Source organism: Heteronotia binoei, chromosome 2, assembly GCF_032191835.1.
Source record: "Heteronotia binoei isolate CCM8104 ecotype False Entrance Well chromosome 2, APGP_CSIRO_Hbin_v1, whole genome shotgun sequence".
Classification (NCBI taxonomy): domain Eukaryota; kingdom Metazoa; phylum Chordata; class Lepidosauria; order Squamata; family Gekkonidae; genus Heteronotia; species Heteronotia binoei.
Window position 1 is genome coordinate 77618334 of NC_083224.1, and position 20995 is coordinate 77639328.

The window sequence follows — 20995 nt, forward strand, 5'->3', positions numbered from 1 at the left end:
CCATCTGGACTTGGTGACTTATTAGTTTTTAATTCGTCAATCAGTTATAGGACCTCCTCTCTTGTCACCTCAATATGACTCAGGTCTTTCAACACCCCTTCCAAAATTAGTGGTTCTGGAGCAGGCAAACACTTCTCATCTTCCACAGTGGAGGCAAAAAGTGCATTCAGCTTCTCAGCCATTTCCCTATCCTTCTTCAGTAATCCTTTTACCTCTTGGTCATCCAAGGGCCCCACTGCCTCCCTGGTTGGTTTCCTGCTTCTAATATATTTGAAGGAATTTTTATTGTTGGTCTTTATGTTTTTTGCAATATGCTCCTCATAGTCCCTTTATGCCTGCCTGATCACAGTCTTGCATTTGATTTGTCACAGCCTGTGTTCCCTTTTATTAACCTTACTTGGACTAGCTTTCCACCGCTTAAAGAAGTCCTTCTTACCTTTTACAGCTTCCATTACTTTGTTTGTTAACCATGCAGGCCTTCTCTAATACCTGTTTGTGCCTTTCCTAACTTGTGGTATATATTTTATTTGAGCCTCTAGGATTGTAGTTTTAAATATCTCCCAAGCTTCCCCAAGTGTTTCGACTGTATTTACTTTTCCTTTCAGTTTCCTCTTTACATGCCTCCTCATCTCAGAGAATTTACCCCTTTTAAACATTGCTAGAAATCCATAGAGTACCTTGTTTGTCAGTGAGGGGAGATGCTGGTGGAGTAACAGCAAGCAAGTAAAAGCTATGCGTGGATCACAGCTGCTGTGTGCTTGGAGCCATGGTGGAATTCTCCATTACAACCAGCATGCCACTGGCAGCCCAGAAGTTAGGATTTCCCCACGGGGGGATGTGCTCTAAGTAGACTTAGATCAGCTGTTTAATAAAGAAATCCTAGTTGAGCCCAATTGCCTATGTCAGCATCTTTTGTTCTGGGGATGGGGCATGATGATTTAAGGATCTGTAGAAATCTAATACATAGTGAAAAACAATAGCAAGTATTCTAGGATCCAAGGTATAGTAATCACATTCTGACACCTTTCAGTTTTACAGAGAAATGTGTGCAGTACATTCCTAAGCAGAGTTGTACTCTGACTTCAATGGACTTAAAAGGATGAACTCTGTTTAACATTGCACTGTTACAGACTTCTGGATTTTGGCATCTCGAGCTCGGTGGGGACCACAGAGCTTGCTCTCAGCGGCCCCCCAAACTGGGCAGTAGGAGGGGTGCTACAACTGTGGCATCTCGAGGGTGACCCTGGAGGCGTCTTCTGACAGCAAGAGAACTTACAAGAGCCAGGGAAACAGCGGCAGCTGGTCCCTGTTCCTCCTGTCTGCTCCGATGCTCCACCGCTGTGGTTGCCATGATGGCAGCAAGAGATGAATGCCTGACTGCTTTCTTCTTTTAACAAGTTTCTATCGCATCATATTTCTACCTTAATAATTTATATGCTGTCATGCAAGTAAGTTTTTTTTTTACTACTACCGATTAATGAATCTTTTACTATAACGCCAATTGGAACTGTTAAAAAAAAAGGGAAGAGGATGATATCACCCCTTTTTTCTCCCAAGGGAGGCTTCAAAAATATAAACAACAAACTTAAGAACTCTCAATAACTTAAATTGGATTGAACATAGATATTCAAATGGATTTGGCTTACAATTAAACAAGCTATAATGAGAACATTATTTTATTACACTACAGTCTGAATAAAAGTTGGATATATCTTTAAGAGAAATGCTTTTGATACCTGATCGGGACTGAAATGATTACAATGTAAGAGGAGATTTAGAAATCGGCTGGAGGAGATTTAGAAAGAGGCTATCTGGGACTTTGAGTTACTTTTAAACTTTGATTATCAGACTGAGTTATACTATAGAGAAGATGATGATTCAACTTGAAGCACTTGATAAAAAAGATATTATGGTTACCATATTCTCCTTAAAGCAGGAAATCTGTCTGCTGACAGAGTTGATAGAAGACAAAGTTGAAACCTTTATTTTGAAATACAGCGAAACTGAAAATTTACATGAGCGGTGTGGTGAAAGGATCCCAGTAATGTCTATGGAGTTGAGAGAAATGGATAAAGATCCAGTGGGAAAGGAGTCAAAAGAAATCAAAATTGAGACATTGTGCGCAGTTACAAAAAAGGATGCAGAAATCAAGCCCGATTAAAGTTTTTACAGGAGGAAGTGATGGCGTGGAGACCTCATCACTTTTAGTAAAACTGATCTATGTGCTAAAGGGAGAAAAGGCAGACTACTTTAAGAAGATCAAGACTTGGAAAGCTTTCAAAAAGAAGGGATTATATACTGTTGCTCTTCCACATAATTGGTCAACATGGAATTAATAAAAGGAAACTAGCGTGCAGCTTTGAAATGGCTCTGAAACAGCAAGCAAAACTTCTAGAGGCATGCAGCTTTGAAATGGTGAGACTTTTCGAATTGGAATGCTTCTGTTTGTTATTTTTGTCTACGGATCGTACATTTTCAAAGCTAAATAGAGCAATTTAATAGAGAGTGGGTTATAGAGGTGTATGATTTTTTTCCATAAGCAAAAATAAATAAGTGTGAGAGAGGAGGCTGTTTTCATCTAGGGATCCTACTTTTTAAAAGTTAAATAGAGCAATTTAATAGAGAGTGGGTTATAGAGATTGTATGATTTCTTACCTAGGTAAAAATAATAAGTATGGGAAATGAGGCTGTCACTGTTTATTAAACTTGTGCTTCTTAGAGCAATATGAAAATAGGAGATATAGTCTCCAAAAAGTTTAATGAATCTTAAACATTTAACCTAGACAAACAATTAATTTGGATCAATTTATACGGTAGACAACACAGGTATTTGAAAATTTTAAAGATCTGCTCCTGATTTTTTTTTAGTATTAGAATCTGTTTATATTGAAATAGATAAAGTATTGTCTGCTAGGTTTTATTTTGGTTTTATTTTTATTCCCCCCCCCTTTTCTTTTTCTCTGTTGGAAGCAATTAAGGTAGTATTAAGGATAAAGAAATTATATTCATCTTCTCTGCTTATGCCTGTTGTCAATATTGTTAAAGTTAGTGCTTATCCCTAATATTGTTAAAATTAACCAGCAGGTTTTGTTTTGTGGTTAGTTTCTTTGCTTTTCTCACTTGTTTGTTTTAAAGATGAATAGCTTAGATTTATATCATAAGCAATAGAATAGTAAAAAGTATATAATAAAATAATAAGACTGTAGAATGTAATGGTTACATTGGGTTAAAATTTAAGACTCGCAGGTAGAAAGAATTTAGTATTAGGTTTGGAAGGTAGAAATGTAACTGCTATATTTGCTGCTTCTCTTTTTCTTTTTCTTTTGTTTTGTTCCTCCCCTAACTCTTTTCATTTTTTTGCTTCTGTATCCCTGCATCACTCTTTTCCCTTTATACTGAAACTTAATAAAAATTTTAAATATGGAACATTGCACTGTTACACATCTAATGGCACCAATGCATGGTGCATAGACCTCCTGTGCACTATGCACTGGGAGACCTCCTGGGAACTGTATGCATGCTGCCTTGAGATCTGTGATGGAAAATAGGTGAAATTAAACAAACAAACAAACAAATGGTAGAGCTAAGCTTTGTTAAGTAGTTTTGAAGCCTACATTTTAAAATCTGTCTTAAAAGACAGCATTTTTAATATCATTTCACCATGTCCCTTTTCTTAAGCAATAGGAATTTTACAGCAGCCTTTGAAGAGTCAATTTCTTCAGAGAAGAGAGGGCTAAAACAGATCAGTTACTTATAAATCAAGTGATTACGAGTGATTACAACATTCAGAACAATGGAATCGCTAGGACTTAACAGGGCTATTGATTTCTTATCTCACTATGTATGATAACCTCATCCAGCCCTTATATTTTATACTCAGCCCTTACATCTGTATTCTCGCCAATCCCCCAGAAGGGCCATATGTCCTATTTATTTTATTTCTTATTTGGAATAATAGATTAGAATAGTAGACTGTAATGTAGCATAATGAATAGTAGAATGTAACGTAATTTGGAATGGTAGATTGGAATGCATTTCTCTGGTTTGGGAACAGGGGAGATAATTGCACAGCCAATCACCCCACTTAAAGAAGAAGATGCTGTAAGGTCACCTCCATGCTTGAGAGGAGATGGATGGAGTGTAATGGCAGGGTCTCAGTTAATTAATCTCAGCATCCCACAATTGATACATCTGCCCATCCATCTCCAATTTGGAAACATTCATTTCCTTCACTGTGTTTCCCTCAGGAGTTAAACGCAAACAAATGGTAACCATATAAACTAAGCTTGTTATTCTTGAATCTGTTAAACATTTTCATTATGCTGCATGCTAATTTACTGCTCTTTACTGAAGAAAACAGGGGAAGCCATTAGGCCATTAAGGTTTGACCTTGATTTCATCCCTTAATCACCTCCCTTACACAGTGGAGGTGAATAATAGGTTTAAGGAACTAGAGTTGATAGACAGAGTGCTGGAAGAACTATGGATGGAGGTTCATGACATTGTACAGAAGAAAGCAATCAGTATCATTCCAAAGAAAAAGAAATGCAAGAAAGCAAAGTGGCTATCTGATGAGTCTTTACAAATAGCTGAGGAAAGAAGGAAAGCGAAAGGCAAAGATGAAAAGGAAAGATTCACCCAACTGAATGCAGATTTCCAGAGAACAGCAAGAAGAGATAAGGAGGCCTTCCTAAAGGAACAATGCAAAGCAATAGAGGAAAATAATAGAATGGGAAGGACGAGAGATCTCTTCAAGAAAATTGGAGAAATCAAGGGTATGTTTTGTGCAAAGATGGCCATGATAAAGGACAAAAACAGTAGGAACCTAACAGAAGCAGAAGAGATCAAGAAGAGGTGGCAAGAATACACAGGAGAATTATACAATAAGGATCTCAATGTCCTTGACAATCATTACAGTGAAATCATTGACCTTGAGCCAGACATCCTGGAGTGTGAAGTCAAATGGGCCTTAGAAAGCATTACTAACAACAAAGCGAGCGGAGATGACGGTATCCCAGTTGAGCTATTCAAAGTCCTAAAAGATGATGCTGTTAAAGTGATGCACACATTATGTCAACAAATTTGAAACACAACAGTGGCCACAGGATTGGAAAAGGTCAGTTTATATTCCAGTCCCAAAGAAGGGTAATGCCAAGGAATGTTCAAACTATCGCACCATTGCACATGCCAGCAAGGTCATGTTAAAGATCCTAGAAGCTAGGCTTCAGCACTATGTAAATTGGGAACTACCAAAAGTTCAAGCTGGGCTTTGGAGAGGTAGAGGAACTAGAGATCAAATTGCCAACATTCGCTGGATTATGGAGAAAGTATGGGAGTATCAGAAAAACGTCTATTTCTGTTTCATTGACTATGCTAAAGTCTTTGATTGTGTGGATCACAACAAACTGTGGCAAGTCCTTAAAGAGATGGGAGTACCAGACCACCTCACATGTCTCCTGGGAAACTTGTATAAAGGTCAAGAAGCAACTGTCAGAACGGGATATGGAACAGCTGATTGGTTTAGAATAGGAAAAGGAGTTCGACTAGGATGTATATTGTCACCCTGCTTATGTAATTTATATGCAGAGTACATCATGCGGAATGCTGGCCTGGATGAAGCAGAAACTGGAATTAAAATTGCTGGGAAAAACATCAACAACCTCAGATATGCAGATGATACCACTCTAATGGCAGAAAGTGAGGAGGACCTAAAGAACTTGTTGGCTGCCTCTATACCGAATCCGGAAGCTGCAGCTAGTGCAGAACGCGGTGGCTAGATTGCTGTTGGGGCTCCCAATGTGGGGGCACATACAGCCTGGGCTGCGCGAACTGCACTGGCTGCCAGTTGTATACCGGATTCGTTACAAAGTGCTGGTTATTACCTTTAAAGCCCTATATGGCCGAGGACCTGCCTACCTTAGGGACCATCTCTCCCCATATGAACCCCAGAGAGCACTGAGGTCAGCCGGGAAAAACCTGCTGAACATTCCCGGGCCGAAAGAGGTGAAGTTGCAAAGCACCCGCAACCGAGCTTTCTCTACTATGGCTCCACGCCTATGGAACCAACTTCCAGAGGAAACGCGGGCCCTGCGGGACCTTGAACAGTTCCGCAGGGCCTGCAAGACTACCCTCTTCCGATTGGCCTTCACTGATTAAGAGGGAAACTGTTAAAGAACTCGCCATCGTAAATGTAATCATAGCACTAGTATATTTTATTAATTTTATTAATTTTAGAATTTTAATCAGAATTTTAATTAAACTGTCAATGAAGTTTTATTTAATATTTGTATGACCAATGTATGAAATTATGCTGTTAGCCGCCCTGAGCCTGCTCCAGCGGGGAGGGCGGGATACAAATAAAAATTGTTGTTGTTGTTGTTGAGGGTGAAAGAGAAGAACACAAAAGTAGGCTTGAAACTCAACATCAACAAAACTAAGATCATGGCATCTGGCCCCATCACACCTTGGCAAATAGAAGGGGAAGACATGGAAGTAGTGACAGACTTCACATTTTTGGGATCCAAGATCACTGCAGATGGTGACTGTAGTCATGAAATTAAAAGACATTTGCTCCTTGGGAGGACAGCTATGGTGAACCTGGGCAGTATAATAAAAAGTAGAGGTATCACCCTGCCAACAAAAGTCCGTATAGTCAAAGTGATGGTATTCCCAGTAGTAATGTATGGCGATGAGAGCTGGACCATAAGGAAGCCCGAGCACAGAAGAATAGATGCTTTTGAGATGTGGTGCTGGAGAAGAATCTTGAGAGTCCCTTGTACGGCAAGAAGAACAAATCAGACAGTCCTAAGGGAAATCAACCCAGACTGTTCCCTGGAAGGTCAGATACTGAAGCTGAAGCTCAAATACTTTGGCCACCAAATGAGAAGGGAGCACTCACTGGAGAAGATCCTGATGCTGGGAAAGACAGAAGGCAAAAGAAGAAGGGGACGGCAAAAGATGAGATGGCTGGACAGCATTGCTGATGTGACAAACACGAATTTGAGCAGACTTCGGATGGTGGAAGACAGAAGGGTCTGGCATGACTTTGTCCATGGAGTCACAAAGAGTCAGACTCAACTATGCGATTGAATAACAACAAAAAATTTACTGCTCATCCTTTACCTATATGTATGGAATGGAAATTTCCATTTCAATGTATCTAGAGAAGTTTGTGTGCACACAAAAGCTTATACCTTTGAATGAAACTTTGTTGGTCTTAAATTTGCCACTGAACTCAAACTTGTTCTGCTGCTTCAAACCAACACAGCTGTCCACCTGAATTTATAAATCAAACGTACCTTTTCAACAGGAGCCTGGGCAGCTAGCACCAATTCCAGACGGTTTGTAAAATAAGAGTCCCCAAAAACCAAAGCTTTACTTATTAGTAGTGAAGACCACTGTTTCAGCTCTCCTCTGGCAGATATCAGTTCAAGTGAAAGTCTGTACATTCCAGGTGCAGAGCAGGTGACTGGTGATGAGAGTTTTCTTGCTGCAACAACTGCTCAACTTTGTTTCTTATAAGAACTTGGTTCTATCACATCCCCAAAGAATTGGCAGGAAAAAACCCACATAGATTATATATTTAAAATATTTACAGCTTCTTATTAGAAGGAGCTACTTGAGAGTTTTACATTTGTACTTTATTCTTCACTAATATTCAGACACCAAGGAAACTATGGGATAGCATTGCCAAACCTGACCCAGCAAATTTTTGATACCCTGAAGGCCTAGAGTTGCCAGGTCTGACTCGGGAAATATCTGGGGACTTTGGGGTGGAGACAGGAGACAAGTTGTGACAAGTATGATTGAACTCTGAAGGGAGTTCTGACCATCACATTTCAAGGGCCCACACTCCTTTTAAATGCCTTCCCTTCATAGGAAATAATGGAAGATGGGGATAGCTTCTTTTGGGGCTCATAGAATTGGACTCTCTGGCCAATACTTTTGAAACTTGGAGGGTTTTTTTATGAAAGGCCTAACATACTAGGCAAAAAAGTTTGGTGCCTTTACATCAAAAAACAGCCCACTCAGAGCCCCAGATACCCATGGATCAATTCTCCATTATACCTTAGGTACCTGTCTCCATAGGGTATAATGGAGTGCCCAGCGGATTTCAACCTTCCTCCCCTCACTTCCTGATAACTCTTAAGTGGGAGGAGGGCCTCCAAACTAGGGTATCCTCTGCCCCAACTGGGGATTGACAACCCTAAGCCTAATGGTGTTCCCTCATCAACCTTCCTTCTAGGTTATGTGTCTGTGTTTGTGTTTTGGTATATAGTCATGTTTTTACTATTTTTCACTTTGAGGACACTGAACTGGGTGGAAAGGCAGCATTGGGATATTTTAAATAAATAAATAAAATAAATATTGACATTTGTGCAAAAGCTTCAAGGAGCAGGGATATGTCTGTCTGTTGCCTGGCTCCCTATAGTGATAGAAGGATAGGCAACATGCAGCACTTCTGGGATGTGCTGATGTTTGGCGAGCAGACTTCCTGTGGCACCCACTTATATGTGGAGTGCCGCAGAGAGCTATTCTCTCACCTACATTATTTAACATCTATATGTGCCCTCTTGCCCAGATTGCCCGAGGTTTTGGGTTGGATTGTCACCAGTATGCTGATGACACTCAACTTTATCTGTTGATGGACAGCAGACCATCTTCCGCCCCTGAACAGCTGTCAGAGATGTTATGAGCTGTGGCTGGATGGCTACAGCAGAGTCGACTGAAGTTAAATCCAACTAAGACAGAGGTCCTGTACCTGAATCAAGGGGGGTGGGTAGGTTCGTGCATCCAGCTCTCAACCCTGGACATGGATAGTGATTGTGCAGAAAATCCTGGGACTAATATAGTGGCAGGACAGTGAAATAGGTAGTTTGGTTTATGCCAGTCACAGTTAGCAAGTGAAATGAACATCATATCCAGCTGAATGGGTACAAAAGTGCAATGTTCCAAATTAGCCATTAATACTTTTGAAAGATCCAGGGTGGAGAGAATATAAGAACAGAACAGTGCCAATTGAAAGTGTTAGTCTTATATGTTTGTTCAGGCCATTTTTATTACCACTCTTCTAGGAGCTCAGGGTTGTATGTATCATACTTTCACCTCCTCCATTTTATACTCACAACAACCCTGTTAGGTAGGTTAAGCTGACAGATAGTGACTGGCCCAAGTGAGTGGGGATTTGGGACCTGGCCCAATACTAACCATATGGATGGACCATTTGAGCAAAAGGTTGTAGCACTTTGTAATGAGTTGTAAGATTTTGTCTTTAAAAATATCAGGAGTGGGAACCCAGTAATACACTGAAAGATGCACTGTGGCTCATGCCTCTTCTTTCTGTGAATCTAAGTAGTCGATAGCACCAAAAAAACACTAACAAACAGCACGGCCTGGACTTGCCCGCAGGCTGCATTCTGGGAGAAAGTGAATGCATGCTTACATCCTATTGATTTCAGTGAAACTGGAGCACACATAACTGGTGTGCTAGATTGCAGTCTAAATAAACTAAGTCCAATAAAAATGAGTGTCCATCCCTAAAACATGAAGCAAACTTGATTTCTGTGGCAGTCCTTTAATTGAATTTGGGTCTGACAATAAAATAATAAAAAATTGACTCTTAAAAGAAGGCACTTCAGCTATGAATATATCTGGCAGTGTAATCGCATTAAAAAACAAACAAAACACTAATATTGTGCTCTTATAAAGAGTTTATTTCCCCCCTGTGCCAATTGCCTGACTGTAAATTTGATGAGAGGAAAGGGGGGCATAAAACTAGTTCAATGCAAAGCATCTCCCATAAAACTTAGTTGTGGCATTGAGCCTGTGCCCTGCAATACATGTTCATATAACAAGCAGCTCCATCGGCTCCTCTTACTTCTTCTCTTACAAGGTGGCTATAAAGAAGCCAGCAGAAGAGAGGCAGCTTCTCTTCTATCCCCTGAGCTGCTGGAGGACCTAGTCTGAGTCTCTGTGGAATTCATCTAACTACGGCTGTCCTTGCATATTTTATAGTATAGGCCCTGATTTATGGTCAGCTTTTATCACTTGCAGTAAAAAAGCCACAAAGTGACAGAATAAAGTAGCTGCATACGAACATTCATCCCCTTCCCTATCTCCTAACCAGCCTGTTAACAGCTTTGGCATCAGGTAATATTCTAAGACATTCCAGTTCCCAGCCCAGTTTTGATATTCATCCATCATTGCAGGGCCAAGGCCAAATGCAGGGGTGTTGAACTCATTTGTTATGAGGGCCGAATCTGAAATACATGAGACCTTGTTGGGCCAGGCCATGTGCTTTATCAAGGACACAGACAAACACAATTAAAGACGTTTTTAAACTTAAAAAAACATGCTTAAAACATTAGCACTGGTTGGTCTTAAAGGTGCTTTCTTCATACATCTCTCATGTAATCCAGGGAACTGGGCAAAGGAAGCTCTGACTCTTTCCTTCCTTCCCCAGGGGACCAGGAGGGTGGGGAGCCTCAGCCAACAGAAGGAAGAGAGGCTTTGCTCAGTAGCTCTGCTGTTTGATTGAGAGAGCTTGGCAAAACAAACTATGCCTCCCCACCTTCCTCCCCAAGGGAGGAACCTCAGCCAAAGGAGAAAATAGAGGCTTTGCTCTGTAATTCCTGTGTGATTGAGCAAGCCTGGGAAAGCAGGTTGGAATGCAGAAGAAAGCAAGAGAAAAGGAGAAGGAAACAGACAACAGCCAGTTGCTCAGGGGCCTGATTTGGCCCCCGGGCTGCATGTTTGATGATGTGGTCTTGGAATTAAGGTCTCACACAAGGTGAACTGTGGGATCTTAATATGAAATACTGCTACCTAAAGCAGGGGGCCATCATGTCTTCATAATGCCTGGACAGGGTAATCTTGGCCAGCGTGTCTTTTGAAGGGCCAGTCTCAGTCAGCCTAATATCCAGAGAGGTTAACTTGGATCTGATTCACACATGCAGCAGGATGTGGAAATAAAGAAGTGGCAGAGCTAGGTTTACCAGGTCTCCTACTACCAGGTCTCCTCTTGCTGCAAGCCACTGACTCCCGACAACATTCAGTAGGTTAGAAGGAATAAAATAATTAGAAAACTGATGCTGCAGCATGGTATCTCTTCCAGGCCCAAACCTGTAAGTGACATCATGCTGCTTTAGGATTCAGCAGAAACTCTATAATAGGTGACCAACAGCATGCAATGAGACTTGATTCAGTGACTACAGAGAGGTCACTAGGAGTTAGAGTTGCCAGGTCCTTCTGGGCAGCCAGCAGGGGATGGGAGTGGGCTTACTGGGAGCAGGGGGTTTCTTTCCACATTTCAGCAATGTACCCATGTGACTCCCAACATGACCTGGAAGTGATGTAGGCATGTCAGGGACATTGGGGTAACACTGGTTTGGGGGCAAAAACCCTATATTAGAATTAGCTTCTACCACAGAGTTTTGCCCCCAAACCAGAGCATCACTCCAACCTCCCCAACATACCTATGTCACTTCCAGGTCATGTTGAAGTGACATAGGCACATTGTTGAAATGCTGGGTGTTCCTCCCTCTGGGGCGGCTGCCCCCCCCCCCAGCCACCTGATTGGCAGTGGAAAGGTGGGACCTGGCAGCAGGGGATCCTCCCACCAGGAGGTCTGGCATCCCTACTAGATGTAAATAGGCTGCCATGGCTTAACCAGGAACCTCAAGGCCTGAGGCCTAATCCTCACTAACACAATGGAACACTTCATATTGAAAAAACCCCCCTTCTTGGTTTGTTCCACTATGTATTCTGGCTTTTATATTGCTTTAAATGCTGCAACAGGTGTGATCAGTTAGTGAGACTGTGTATTTAAATATCATAAGAACATAAGAGAAGCCATGTTGGATCAGGCCAATGGCCCATCCAGTCCAACACTCTGGTCGTTTTCGCACTCACCTTAATCAGCAGCGACGACCCTCTTCACCGCGCAGGATCTGCGCGGATTTCACACTAATTGCCGCGGAGCACCCAGAAGAGCCGGAAAGTCCCGGCGCTTTTGCGGCGCAAACGGAAACTGGTTTTTGGCGGTTTCCGTTTGCGCCGCAAAAGCACCGGGACTTTCCGGCTCTTCTGGGTGCTCCATGGCAATTAGTGCGAAATCCGCGCAGATCCTGCGCGGTGAAGAGGGTCGTTGCTGCTGATTAAGGTGAGTGCAAAAATGACCTCTGTGTCACACAGTGGCTAATACACACACACACTGTGGCTAATAGCCACTGATGGACCTCTGCTCCATATTTTTATCTAACCCCCTCTTGAAGCTGGCTATGCTTGTAGCCACCACCACCTCCTGTGGCAGTGAATTCCACATATTAATCACCCTTTGGGTGAAGAAGTACTTCCTTTTATCCGTTTTAACCTGTCTGCTCAGCAATTTCATCAAATGCCCACGAGTTCTTGTATTGTGAGAAAGGGAGAAAAGTACCTCTTTCTCTACTTTCTCCATCCCATGCATTATCTTGTAAACCTCTATCATGTCACCCCGCAGTCGACGTTTCTCCAAGCTAAAGAGTCCCAAGCGTTTCAAACCTTTCTTTATAGGGAAAGTGTTCCAGCCCTTTAATCATTCTAGTTGCCCTTTTCTGGACTTTCTCCAATGCTATAATATCCTTTTTGAGGTGCGGTGACAAGAACTGCACACAGTACTCCAAATGAGACCGCACCATCGATTTATACAGGGGCATTATGATACTGGCTGATTTGTTTTCAATTCCCTTCCTAATAATTCCCAGCATGGCGTTGGCCTTTTTTATTGCAAACGCACACTGTCTTGACATTTTCAGTGAGTTATCTACCACGACCCCAAGATCTTTCTCTTGGTCAGTCTCTGCCAGTTCACACCCCATCAACTTGTATTTGCAGCTGGGATTCTTGGCCCCAATGTGCATTACTTTGCACTTGGCCACACTGAACTGCATCTGCCACGTTGACGCCCACTCACCCAGCCTCAACAGGTCCCTTTGGAGTTCCTCACAATCCTCTCTGGTTCTCACTACCCTGAACAATTTAGTGTCATCTGCAAACTTGGCCACTTCACTGCTCACCCCCAACTCTAAATCATTTATGAACAAGTTAAAGAGCATGGGACCCAGTACCGAGCCCTGCGGCACCCCACTGCTTACCGTCCTCCACTGCGAAGACTGCCCATTTATACTCACTCTCTGCTTCCTATTACTCAGCCAGTTTTTGATCCACAAGAGGACCTGTCCTTTTACACCATGACTCTCAAGTTTCTAAGGAGCCTTTGATGAGGAACTTTATCAAAAGCTTTCTGGAAGTCAAGGTAAACAACATCTTTCGGGTCTCCTTTGTCCACATGTTTGTTCATCCCCTCAAAGAAATGTAGCAGGTTAGTGAGGCAAGATCTTCCCTTACAAAACCCATGCTGAGTCTTCCTCAATAACCCGTGTTCATCAATGTGCCTACTCATTCTGTCCTTGATAATGCTTTCTACCAACTTTCCCAATATTGAAGTCAGACTGACTGGCCTGTAATTTCCCGGATCTCCTCTGGAGCCCTTTTTAAAGATGGGGGTGACATTTGCTACCTTCCAGTCCTCAGGAACGGAGGCAGATTTCAATGAAAGATTACAGATTTTTGTCAAAAGATCCACAAGTTCAATTTTGAATTCTTTCAGAACTCTTGGATGTATGCCATCCGGACCCGGTGACTTATTAGTTTTTAATTTGTCTACCAGTTGTAGGACCTCCTCTTTTGTCACCTCAATCTGACTCAGGTCTTTCAATACGCCTTCCAAAATTAGTGGTTCTAGGGCGGGCAAACACTTCTCATCTTCCACAGTGAAGAAGAGGCAAAAAATGCATTCAGCTTCTCAGCCATTTCCCTATCCTCCTTCAGTAATCTTTTTACCCCATGGTCATCCAAGGGCCCCACTGCCTCCCTGGTTGGTTTCCTACTTCTAATATATTTGAAGAAATTTTTATTGTTGGTCTTTATGTTTTTTGCAATATGCTTCTCATAGTCCCTTTTTGCCTGCCTGATCACAGTCTTGCATTTGATTTGCCACAGCCTGTGTTCCCTTTTACTAATCTCACTTGGACTGGTTTTCCACCGCTTAAAGGAGTCCTTCTTACCTTTTACAGCTTCCATTACTTTGTTTGTTAACCATGCAGGCCTTTTCTTATGCCTGTTTGTGCCTTTCCTAACTTGCAGTATGTATTTTATCTGAGTTTCTAGGATTATAGTTTTAAATAGTCTCCAAGCTTCTCCAAGGGTTTTGACCGTATTTACCTTTCCTTCCAGTTTTCTCCTCACATGCCTCCTCATCTCAGAGAATTTACCCCTTTTAAAGTTAAACGTGGTTGTGGCGGTCTTTTTGGGCTCTATTTATACAAATGGTGAAATCAATAACATTATGGTCACTGCTCCCAAGCGGCGCAATCACTTTTACATCTCTCACCAAGTGTTGGGCATTACTTAGGACCGAATCCAGGATCGCCCCACCCCTGGTAGGTTCTGAGACCATCTGCTCCATAGCACAGTCATTGAGAGCATCAAGAAACTCAATCTCTTTCTCTCAACCAGAACACATACTGACCCAGTCAATCTGTGGGTAGTTAAAATCACCTATTACGACACAGTTTTTACATTTAGCCACTATCTTTAAGCCTTCCATCATATTATAATCGTCCTCTGTCTTTTGATTTGGTGGGCGATAACAAACTCCCATAGTTAAATTGCCTTTTGGGCCCTCTATTTCAACCCAAAGCATTTCTAAAAGGGAATCTAATGCTCTGACCTCAGTCTTACTGGATTGTATATCCTCTCTGACATACAGAGCCACCCCACCTCCAACCCTTCCCTCCCTATCCTTCCGATATAACTTATATCCAGGAATCACCATGTCCCACTGATTCTCCTCATTCCACCAAGTTTCTGAAATTCCCACAATGTCTATGTTTTCTCCCAACACTAAGCATTCCAATTCACCAATTTTACTTCGAACACTTCCAGCATTTGCATACAAATATCTATAATTTCCCAGGCAAGCTAGGCCAGCCACCTTCCTCCTGCTGCCTCGAGACTCTGGCAGACAGTCCATACTGCTTGTCACCATCACAGTGGACAACTCTGATCCGTTACCCGGTAGAAAAATAGCAGCCAACCCTTCATCTCTTTGAGACGAGTCCTCCCAAACCAGAGACATTTCATCTCCTGTCGGCTTTCCCCCAAGATTTAGTTTAAAAACTGTCTGTATGTTCTGCTCAGTCATTGAGATGATATGGTCCGAAGGCATGTGCTTGTTTGTCAAGATGTACTATTCACTATGGGTAAGATCTTCTCTGACTAATATCAATATTTATATGGAAAGCTTTGTTTAAACTCTATTTCAGAAGCTGTGAAGGCACATTTTTAGGACTGCCTGTACCCCTCTTCAATAAAGTGTTGGAAACAGCACATCTATGCAAGGTAGCTGTGCTCTGTCAGAGGTGGTACCAAGTCGGAATTGCTTATATTTGAAGGAACTTGCACAAGCACTTTTTCATGTTTGTGGTGTTTGACACTTTACTCATTTAAGGAACTGTGACGATCTCAAGGAACTGTCATTTTGTGATTATCTTCTTTATGAATGAACATATAAAGTATAAGGACTGGATAAGTATTTATCTGCATGTAGGAACTGTGGGTGTTTCGCATTGACATTGGTGTTACATTTAATGAAATATTTTCAGAGACTATTTTTATACTTTGACAAGGCTTTTTTTTGTAGTGGGAACTCCTTTTCGTATTAGGTTATACCCCCTGATGTAGCCAATCCTCCAAGAGCTTACAGGGCTCTTCTTACAGAGCCTACTGTAAACTCTTGGAGGACTGGCTACATCAGGGAGGTGCAGCCTAATATGCAAAGGCGTTCCTGCTACAAAAAAAGCCCTGTATTTTGATATCAGTGTTTATTTAGCATAATTGCTTTTTGTTGAGCAGGAACGCACAGGAACACAGTTCCAGCTGGCTTGGTGTCAGGGGGTATGGTCTAATATGCAAATAAGTAATATGGTTTAATATGCAAATGAGTAATTTGTCCAATAGAAAACAAAACTGTTATTTGCTCCAGTAGGGGAGAAAAGATGGATGCTATATAAGTCACTGGCCGTTTTCCCACTCACGTTTTACTGGCGCCACGACCATCCTGACGCCGGCGAATCTGCCTGGATTTCGCAACAGAAGCGCCGGCGCTCCCAGAAGCGCCGGCGCTTTCCGTCGCTAAGCCAGCGCAAACGTTTTCCTGCATCTTTGCGATTTCCGTTTGCGCTGGCTTAGCGACGGAAGTAGCCGGCGCTTCTGGGAGCGCCGGAGCTTCTGATGCGAAATCCAGGCAGATTCGCCGGCGTCAGGATGGTCGTGGCGCCAGTAAAACGTGAGTGGGAAAACGGCCACTGTCTATTTATTTGTTTATTTACCTTATTTACAGTCTGCCTTTCTGAGTTAGGCAGATTACACAGTGTAGGTCAATGAAATCAACATGACAAGACAACTAAAGAGCACTACAATAGGACTTGGATTACAGAAATCTGAAACAAAGCGTAAAATATTAGATTTGATATGTTAAACAGCACAGAAAATGATATCACATAAGTAAAAGACTATGCAGTGAAAGCAGGATAAATCATACAACTAACAGATAATACATACTAACACACAGTCCTGTTCCATTTATAAAAACACCTTCCTGAACCATTCTGTTACAATTTAGTCCTATTACAAAAAGGCCTTTCTGAACAATTCTGTTTAACATTGTTTGCATTGTTTGCTGGAGCCTTCCTCTCCCCCTTTGCCACTACTGATTAATAGCAGCTTGGGGAAGGGAACTTTTAACATAGCAACGTAAGAACATAAGAGAAGCCATGTTGGATCAGGCCAATGGCCCATCCAGTCCAACACTCTGTGTCACACAGTGACCCAAGCGCCATTAGGTGGCCCATTAGTGGGGCCAGGACACTAGAAGCCCTCCCACTGTGCCCCCCCCCCCCAGCATCAAGAATACAGAAGAAGAATACTGCAGATTTATACCCCACCCTTCTCTCTGAAACAGGGACTCAGAGCAGCTTACAATCTCTTATATCTTCTCCCCACCACAACAGACACCCTGTGAGGTGGATGGGGCTGAGAGGGCTCTCACAGCAGCTGCCCTTTCAAGGACAACTCCTGTGATAGCTATGGCTAACCCAAGGCCATTCCAGTAGCTGTAAGTGGAGGAGTGGGGAATCAAACTTGGTTCTCCCAAATAAGAGCCCACACATTTAACCACTACACCAAACTCGCTTTCCAGTCTGGGGCAGTGACTGTGTCCATGCATCAACTCTACAGTTTAAACACATTATCTGGGCCTATAACTCACAGCAGGGTCAAAAGATATATAGAGACACTATCTCAACACTGTCAGTTCTGATGGTGACTTTGGATGCCTACTCCTCCCTGCAGTGCAATAAACAGTGAAGTGATATCAAGTCTTTGTAAGGAATCATCAAGAAGAATTAGACTTCTGCATTATATCATTATGGACTTTAGCAAGCATATGTAACTTTAAAGAACTCAAAGACCAGAAGAGCTGTTCTGAAACAGGCTCCCTCTTGGTGGACCATAATAATAATAATAATAATAATAATAATGGTAATGGTATTGCTGTTGGAAATGGCAACCCTGTGTTCTGTTCCTGCTGTTCTCTTTGATTTATTATCAATTTACTTAATTCATCTGTATTCTGCTTTTCTTCCCAATGGGGACTCAAAGTGGCTTACATTACATCTCTGTTTTATCCTCACAACAACTCTTGGAATTAGGTTTGGCTGAGAGTCTGACTGGCCTAAGATCTCCCAACAAGCTTCCACACAGAGTGGGGATTTTAATTTGGGTTTCTCTTACCCTAGTTCAACAGCCTCACCCAACAAAACCAGTAGGAAGTCTGGCACTGGTAGGGTAGGCCCAATTTGGCCAGAGCAGGGATGATACCACTGGGGCAGGCTCAGCAGGGGACAGTCAAGCCAGAAAGCTAAGCTTCCTGCTGAGCCTGCCCCACTGGCATAATCCCTGATGTGGCCAAATTGGGCCTGCCCTACCAGTGCCAGCCTTGGATGAGGCTGTTCTCAGCAGTAAGGCTTTGGCAGTGTGATTGGCAAAGCTATCTCTGGACAAATGCCACATTTCCCTTACAGTTTGTTGTATTATGTCTGTAAATATGTTGAAGGACTTGTGTGTTCCCTTTGCCTTCTCCTTGTACTCTAGCAGAAATCTAGTAAGACAGCAGCCTCACAACCTGATAATGTATTAGTTATTTGCTGGTATTGCAGCAAATCCTCAACTATTGTATGCAAATGTATATTGATTCACAATGCTCCTTAATGTTTGGACCTGCTGTAGACATAAGCAACTATATAAACATGAAGAGAAGGTGTGAGAAAGGTTAGATTATATCTGCAACTATTTCGCTCATCATAAAAGCCCTGCTGAACCAGACACATCTCCTGATGTCGAGTCTAGTCTGAATGTTGTCAAGCCAACTGTTAGTAGGCCTAGAAGCCAGGGAGCTGTCCAGCAGCATCAACAAGTTTAGCAAGAGTCAGCAAAAGAGTCAGCAATCTAGAGAGCAAAGTCCTGAACGTTGGTGGGAAGCGGGGAGGGGGGGGTCATATAAGAACTAGACCTCAGGAGCTTCTCTATAGAGTTGTTGTATCAGCAGTTCACAGGCACACACTGAAGGTTCTTGTCAGCCATCCTGGTTACTCCACCTTTCCTGGTGTACCAAAGGAGCCTGGGTTTATTTTATTTATTTAAAACTCATTAGCTGCCTTTCTATCTTATAGGAACTCAAGGGAAGTTAACAATGTAAATAATAATAAAATACATAAAATGTATTTTAAAACCTATTCTTTAATCTTATGATTTAAAACTGCTGGTAGCAGAAAAATTAATCAAATGTCATCATGAATAAAACTGAGAGTGAGGGGACCAGGCGCACCTCCCTCAGGAGGTTGTTCTATAACCATGGAACTGTTGCTAATGGTGACTAGACTTGGTAAAAAGTTCCTGAATAAGGATCTTAGAAAGGGAGCCTTGCACTACCAAACAAGTTCTGTATCCTCCTGTCTGAGGATCAGCTCAGGCTCATGGTCTTCTCTGCTCATGGTAATATTTCAGAGATGATTGGCCAACGTGCATCTGATCCCTCAATATGGTCATTTTCTTAGGTGGAGATTCCTTTTTGGGTTTTCTTCTGAGTGACTGGTCCCCCAATCTTCTGGGCCATACAGAAAATTCTTCCATGTATAAGATCCTGGCTTATTTTAGTGTTGGCCATGAACTGGTCTTGGTAGGATCAGACAAAGGGTCCATCTAGTCCAGAATCCTTTCAACAGTAGACCACAGGTTGTTTATAAGAAGGCCACAAGAAAGCCATAGAAAAGCATGAACATATGAAAACTGCCTTAGCCTAAGTTTGACCATTAGTCTGTCAGTGTCTGTACTTTCTACTCTGAGTGGTAGCAGTTCTCCAGAATCTCAAGTAGAGGTCTTTCACATCACCTACTATGTGATCCTTTAAAGTGTAGATGCTTAGCCTCATCTACATGCAAAGTGTAGGTGCTGTGTAGCTGCTGTACCACTGAATAAATTCTGCTCCCCATTCCATAAAGGTAGTAGCTACCTACTGTTTGTCCTCTAAGAACTGGACTACTCCACATGCAGCAGCTGGGTGACCTTGGGCAAGTCACAGTTCTCTCAGAGCTGTTCTCCCAAGAACAGTTCTCAAGGAGCTCTCTCAGCCCCACCTACCTCACATGGTTTCTGTTGTGGGGAGAGGAAGGAAAGGATATTGTAAACTGCTCTGAGACTCCGAGTGAAGGGTGGGATATAAATCCAATCCCTTTTTCTCTTCTTTGTTCAAAGTTATGCTGCCTCTGAATGTAGAAGTTAATAACAACTGATAAACTATCCTTCAGAAATTTATACACTCCTTTAAAACAAATTTAAAGAAGACAAACCTCCATATCTTGTGGCTATATATTCAGTAAGTGAACTGAATCCTGTATTAATTACTTCAATCTGTCTGTCCTGAATCTGCTGCCAGTAATATTTCATTGGACGACCCCAGTTCTCAGAGCTGGCAGGAGAGAGGGACTTGGGGAACAAAATTTGAGGGGCCCAATATTATCTTGGAGGCCCCCAGACAGTTGGGTCTCTCTCAGATAGTTGACATAGTAGATTTTTGTTTCTCCAGGATTACCTCTGCTGTGCCCTTTCAGCTGTGATCGCTCCCCCACTATCTCCCTTTCTTTCTCTCACATCCACACACCCTAGATACAAGGTGAGAGTGAGAGATGGAGCTGACTCTGTCTGCCTCCTTCCTCTGCCTGCGTAGCCAGCCAGCTTCACACTCTTAGAGCTGGAAAGGCAGCACTTGTATCATGTGCTTCTTCTCCCTTGTACAATGATCTGTATGACAGCAGCCAGTCCCTCAGTTTCAGCATTATCCTTGCATGATCTACTTTGCAAAAAGTCCACCATTTGCTCAGTTTTCTGACCCACTTCCTGACCTGGATAGGGAAGCTTCTCTACCACAAGAACAGGATTGTCACCTGGTAAATGAGGCAATGAAAGAGGTGGGGAGAGGGTGGACCTCAATTATCTCATGCCCCAGAGAAGAATATGATGGAGCAGGCAAGGCTGTTAAAACTCACATTGTGATACCAGTGAGGCAAAAAAAAAAAAGTTTCCAGGCAGTTGCTCAGAATGAGCATCAAAGGAAAAAAGATCACTGTCTTAAAAGCAGTGGGAGTTCCAGATAATATTGCCAACAGACCAAGGAGGGTTGGTTTGCACCTCTGCCTTTAATGGCAGCCTGATCTATATAAAACAGGGGTGGCCAACAGTAGCTCTCCAGATGTTTTTTGCCTACAATTCCCATCAGCTCCAGCCATTGGCCATGCTGGCTGGGGCTGGTGGGAGCTGTAGGCAAAAAACAACTGGAGAG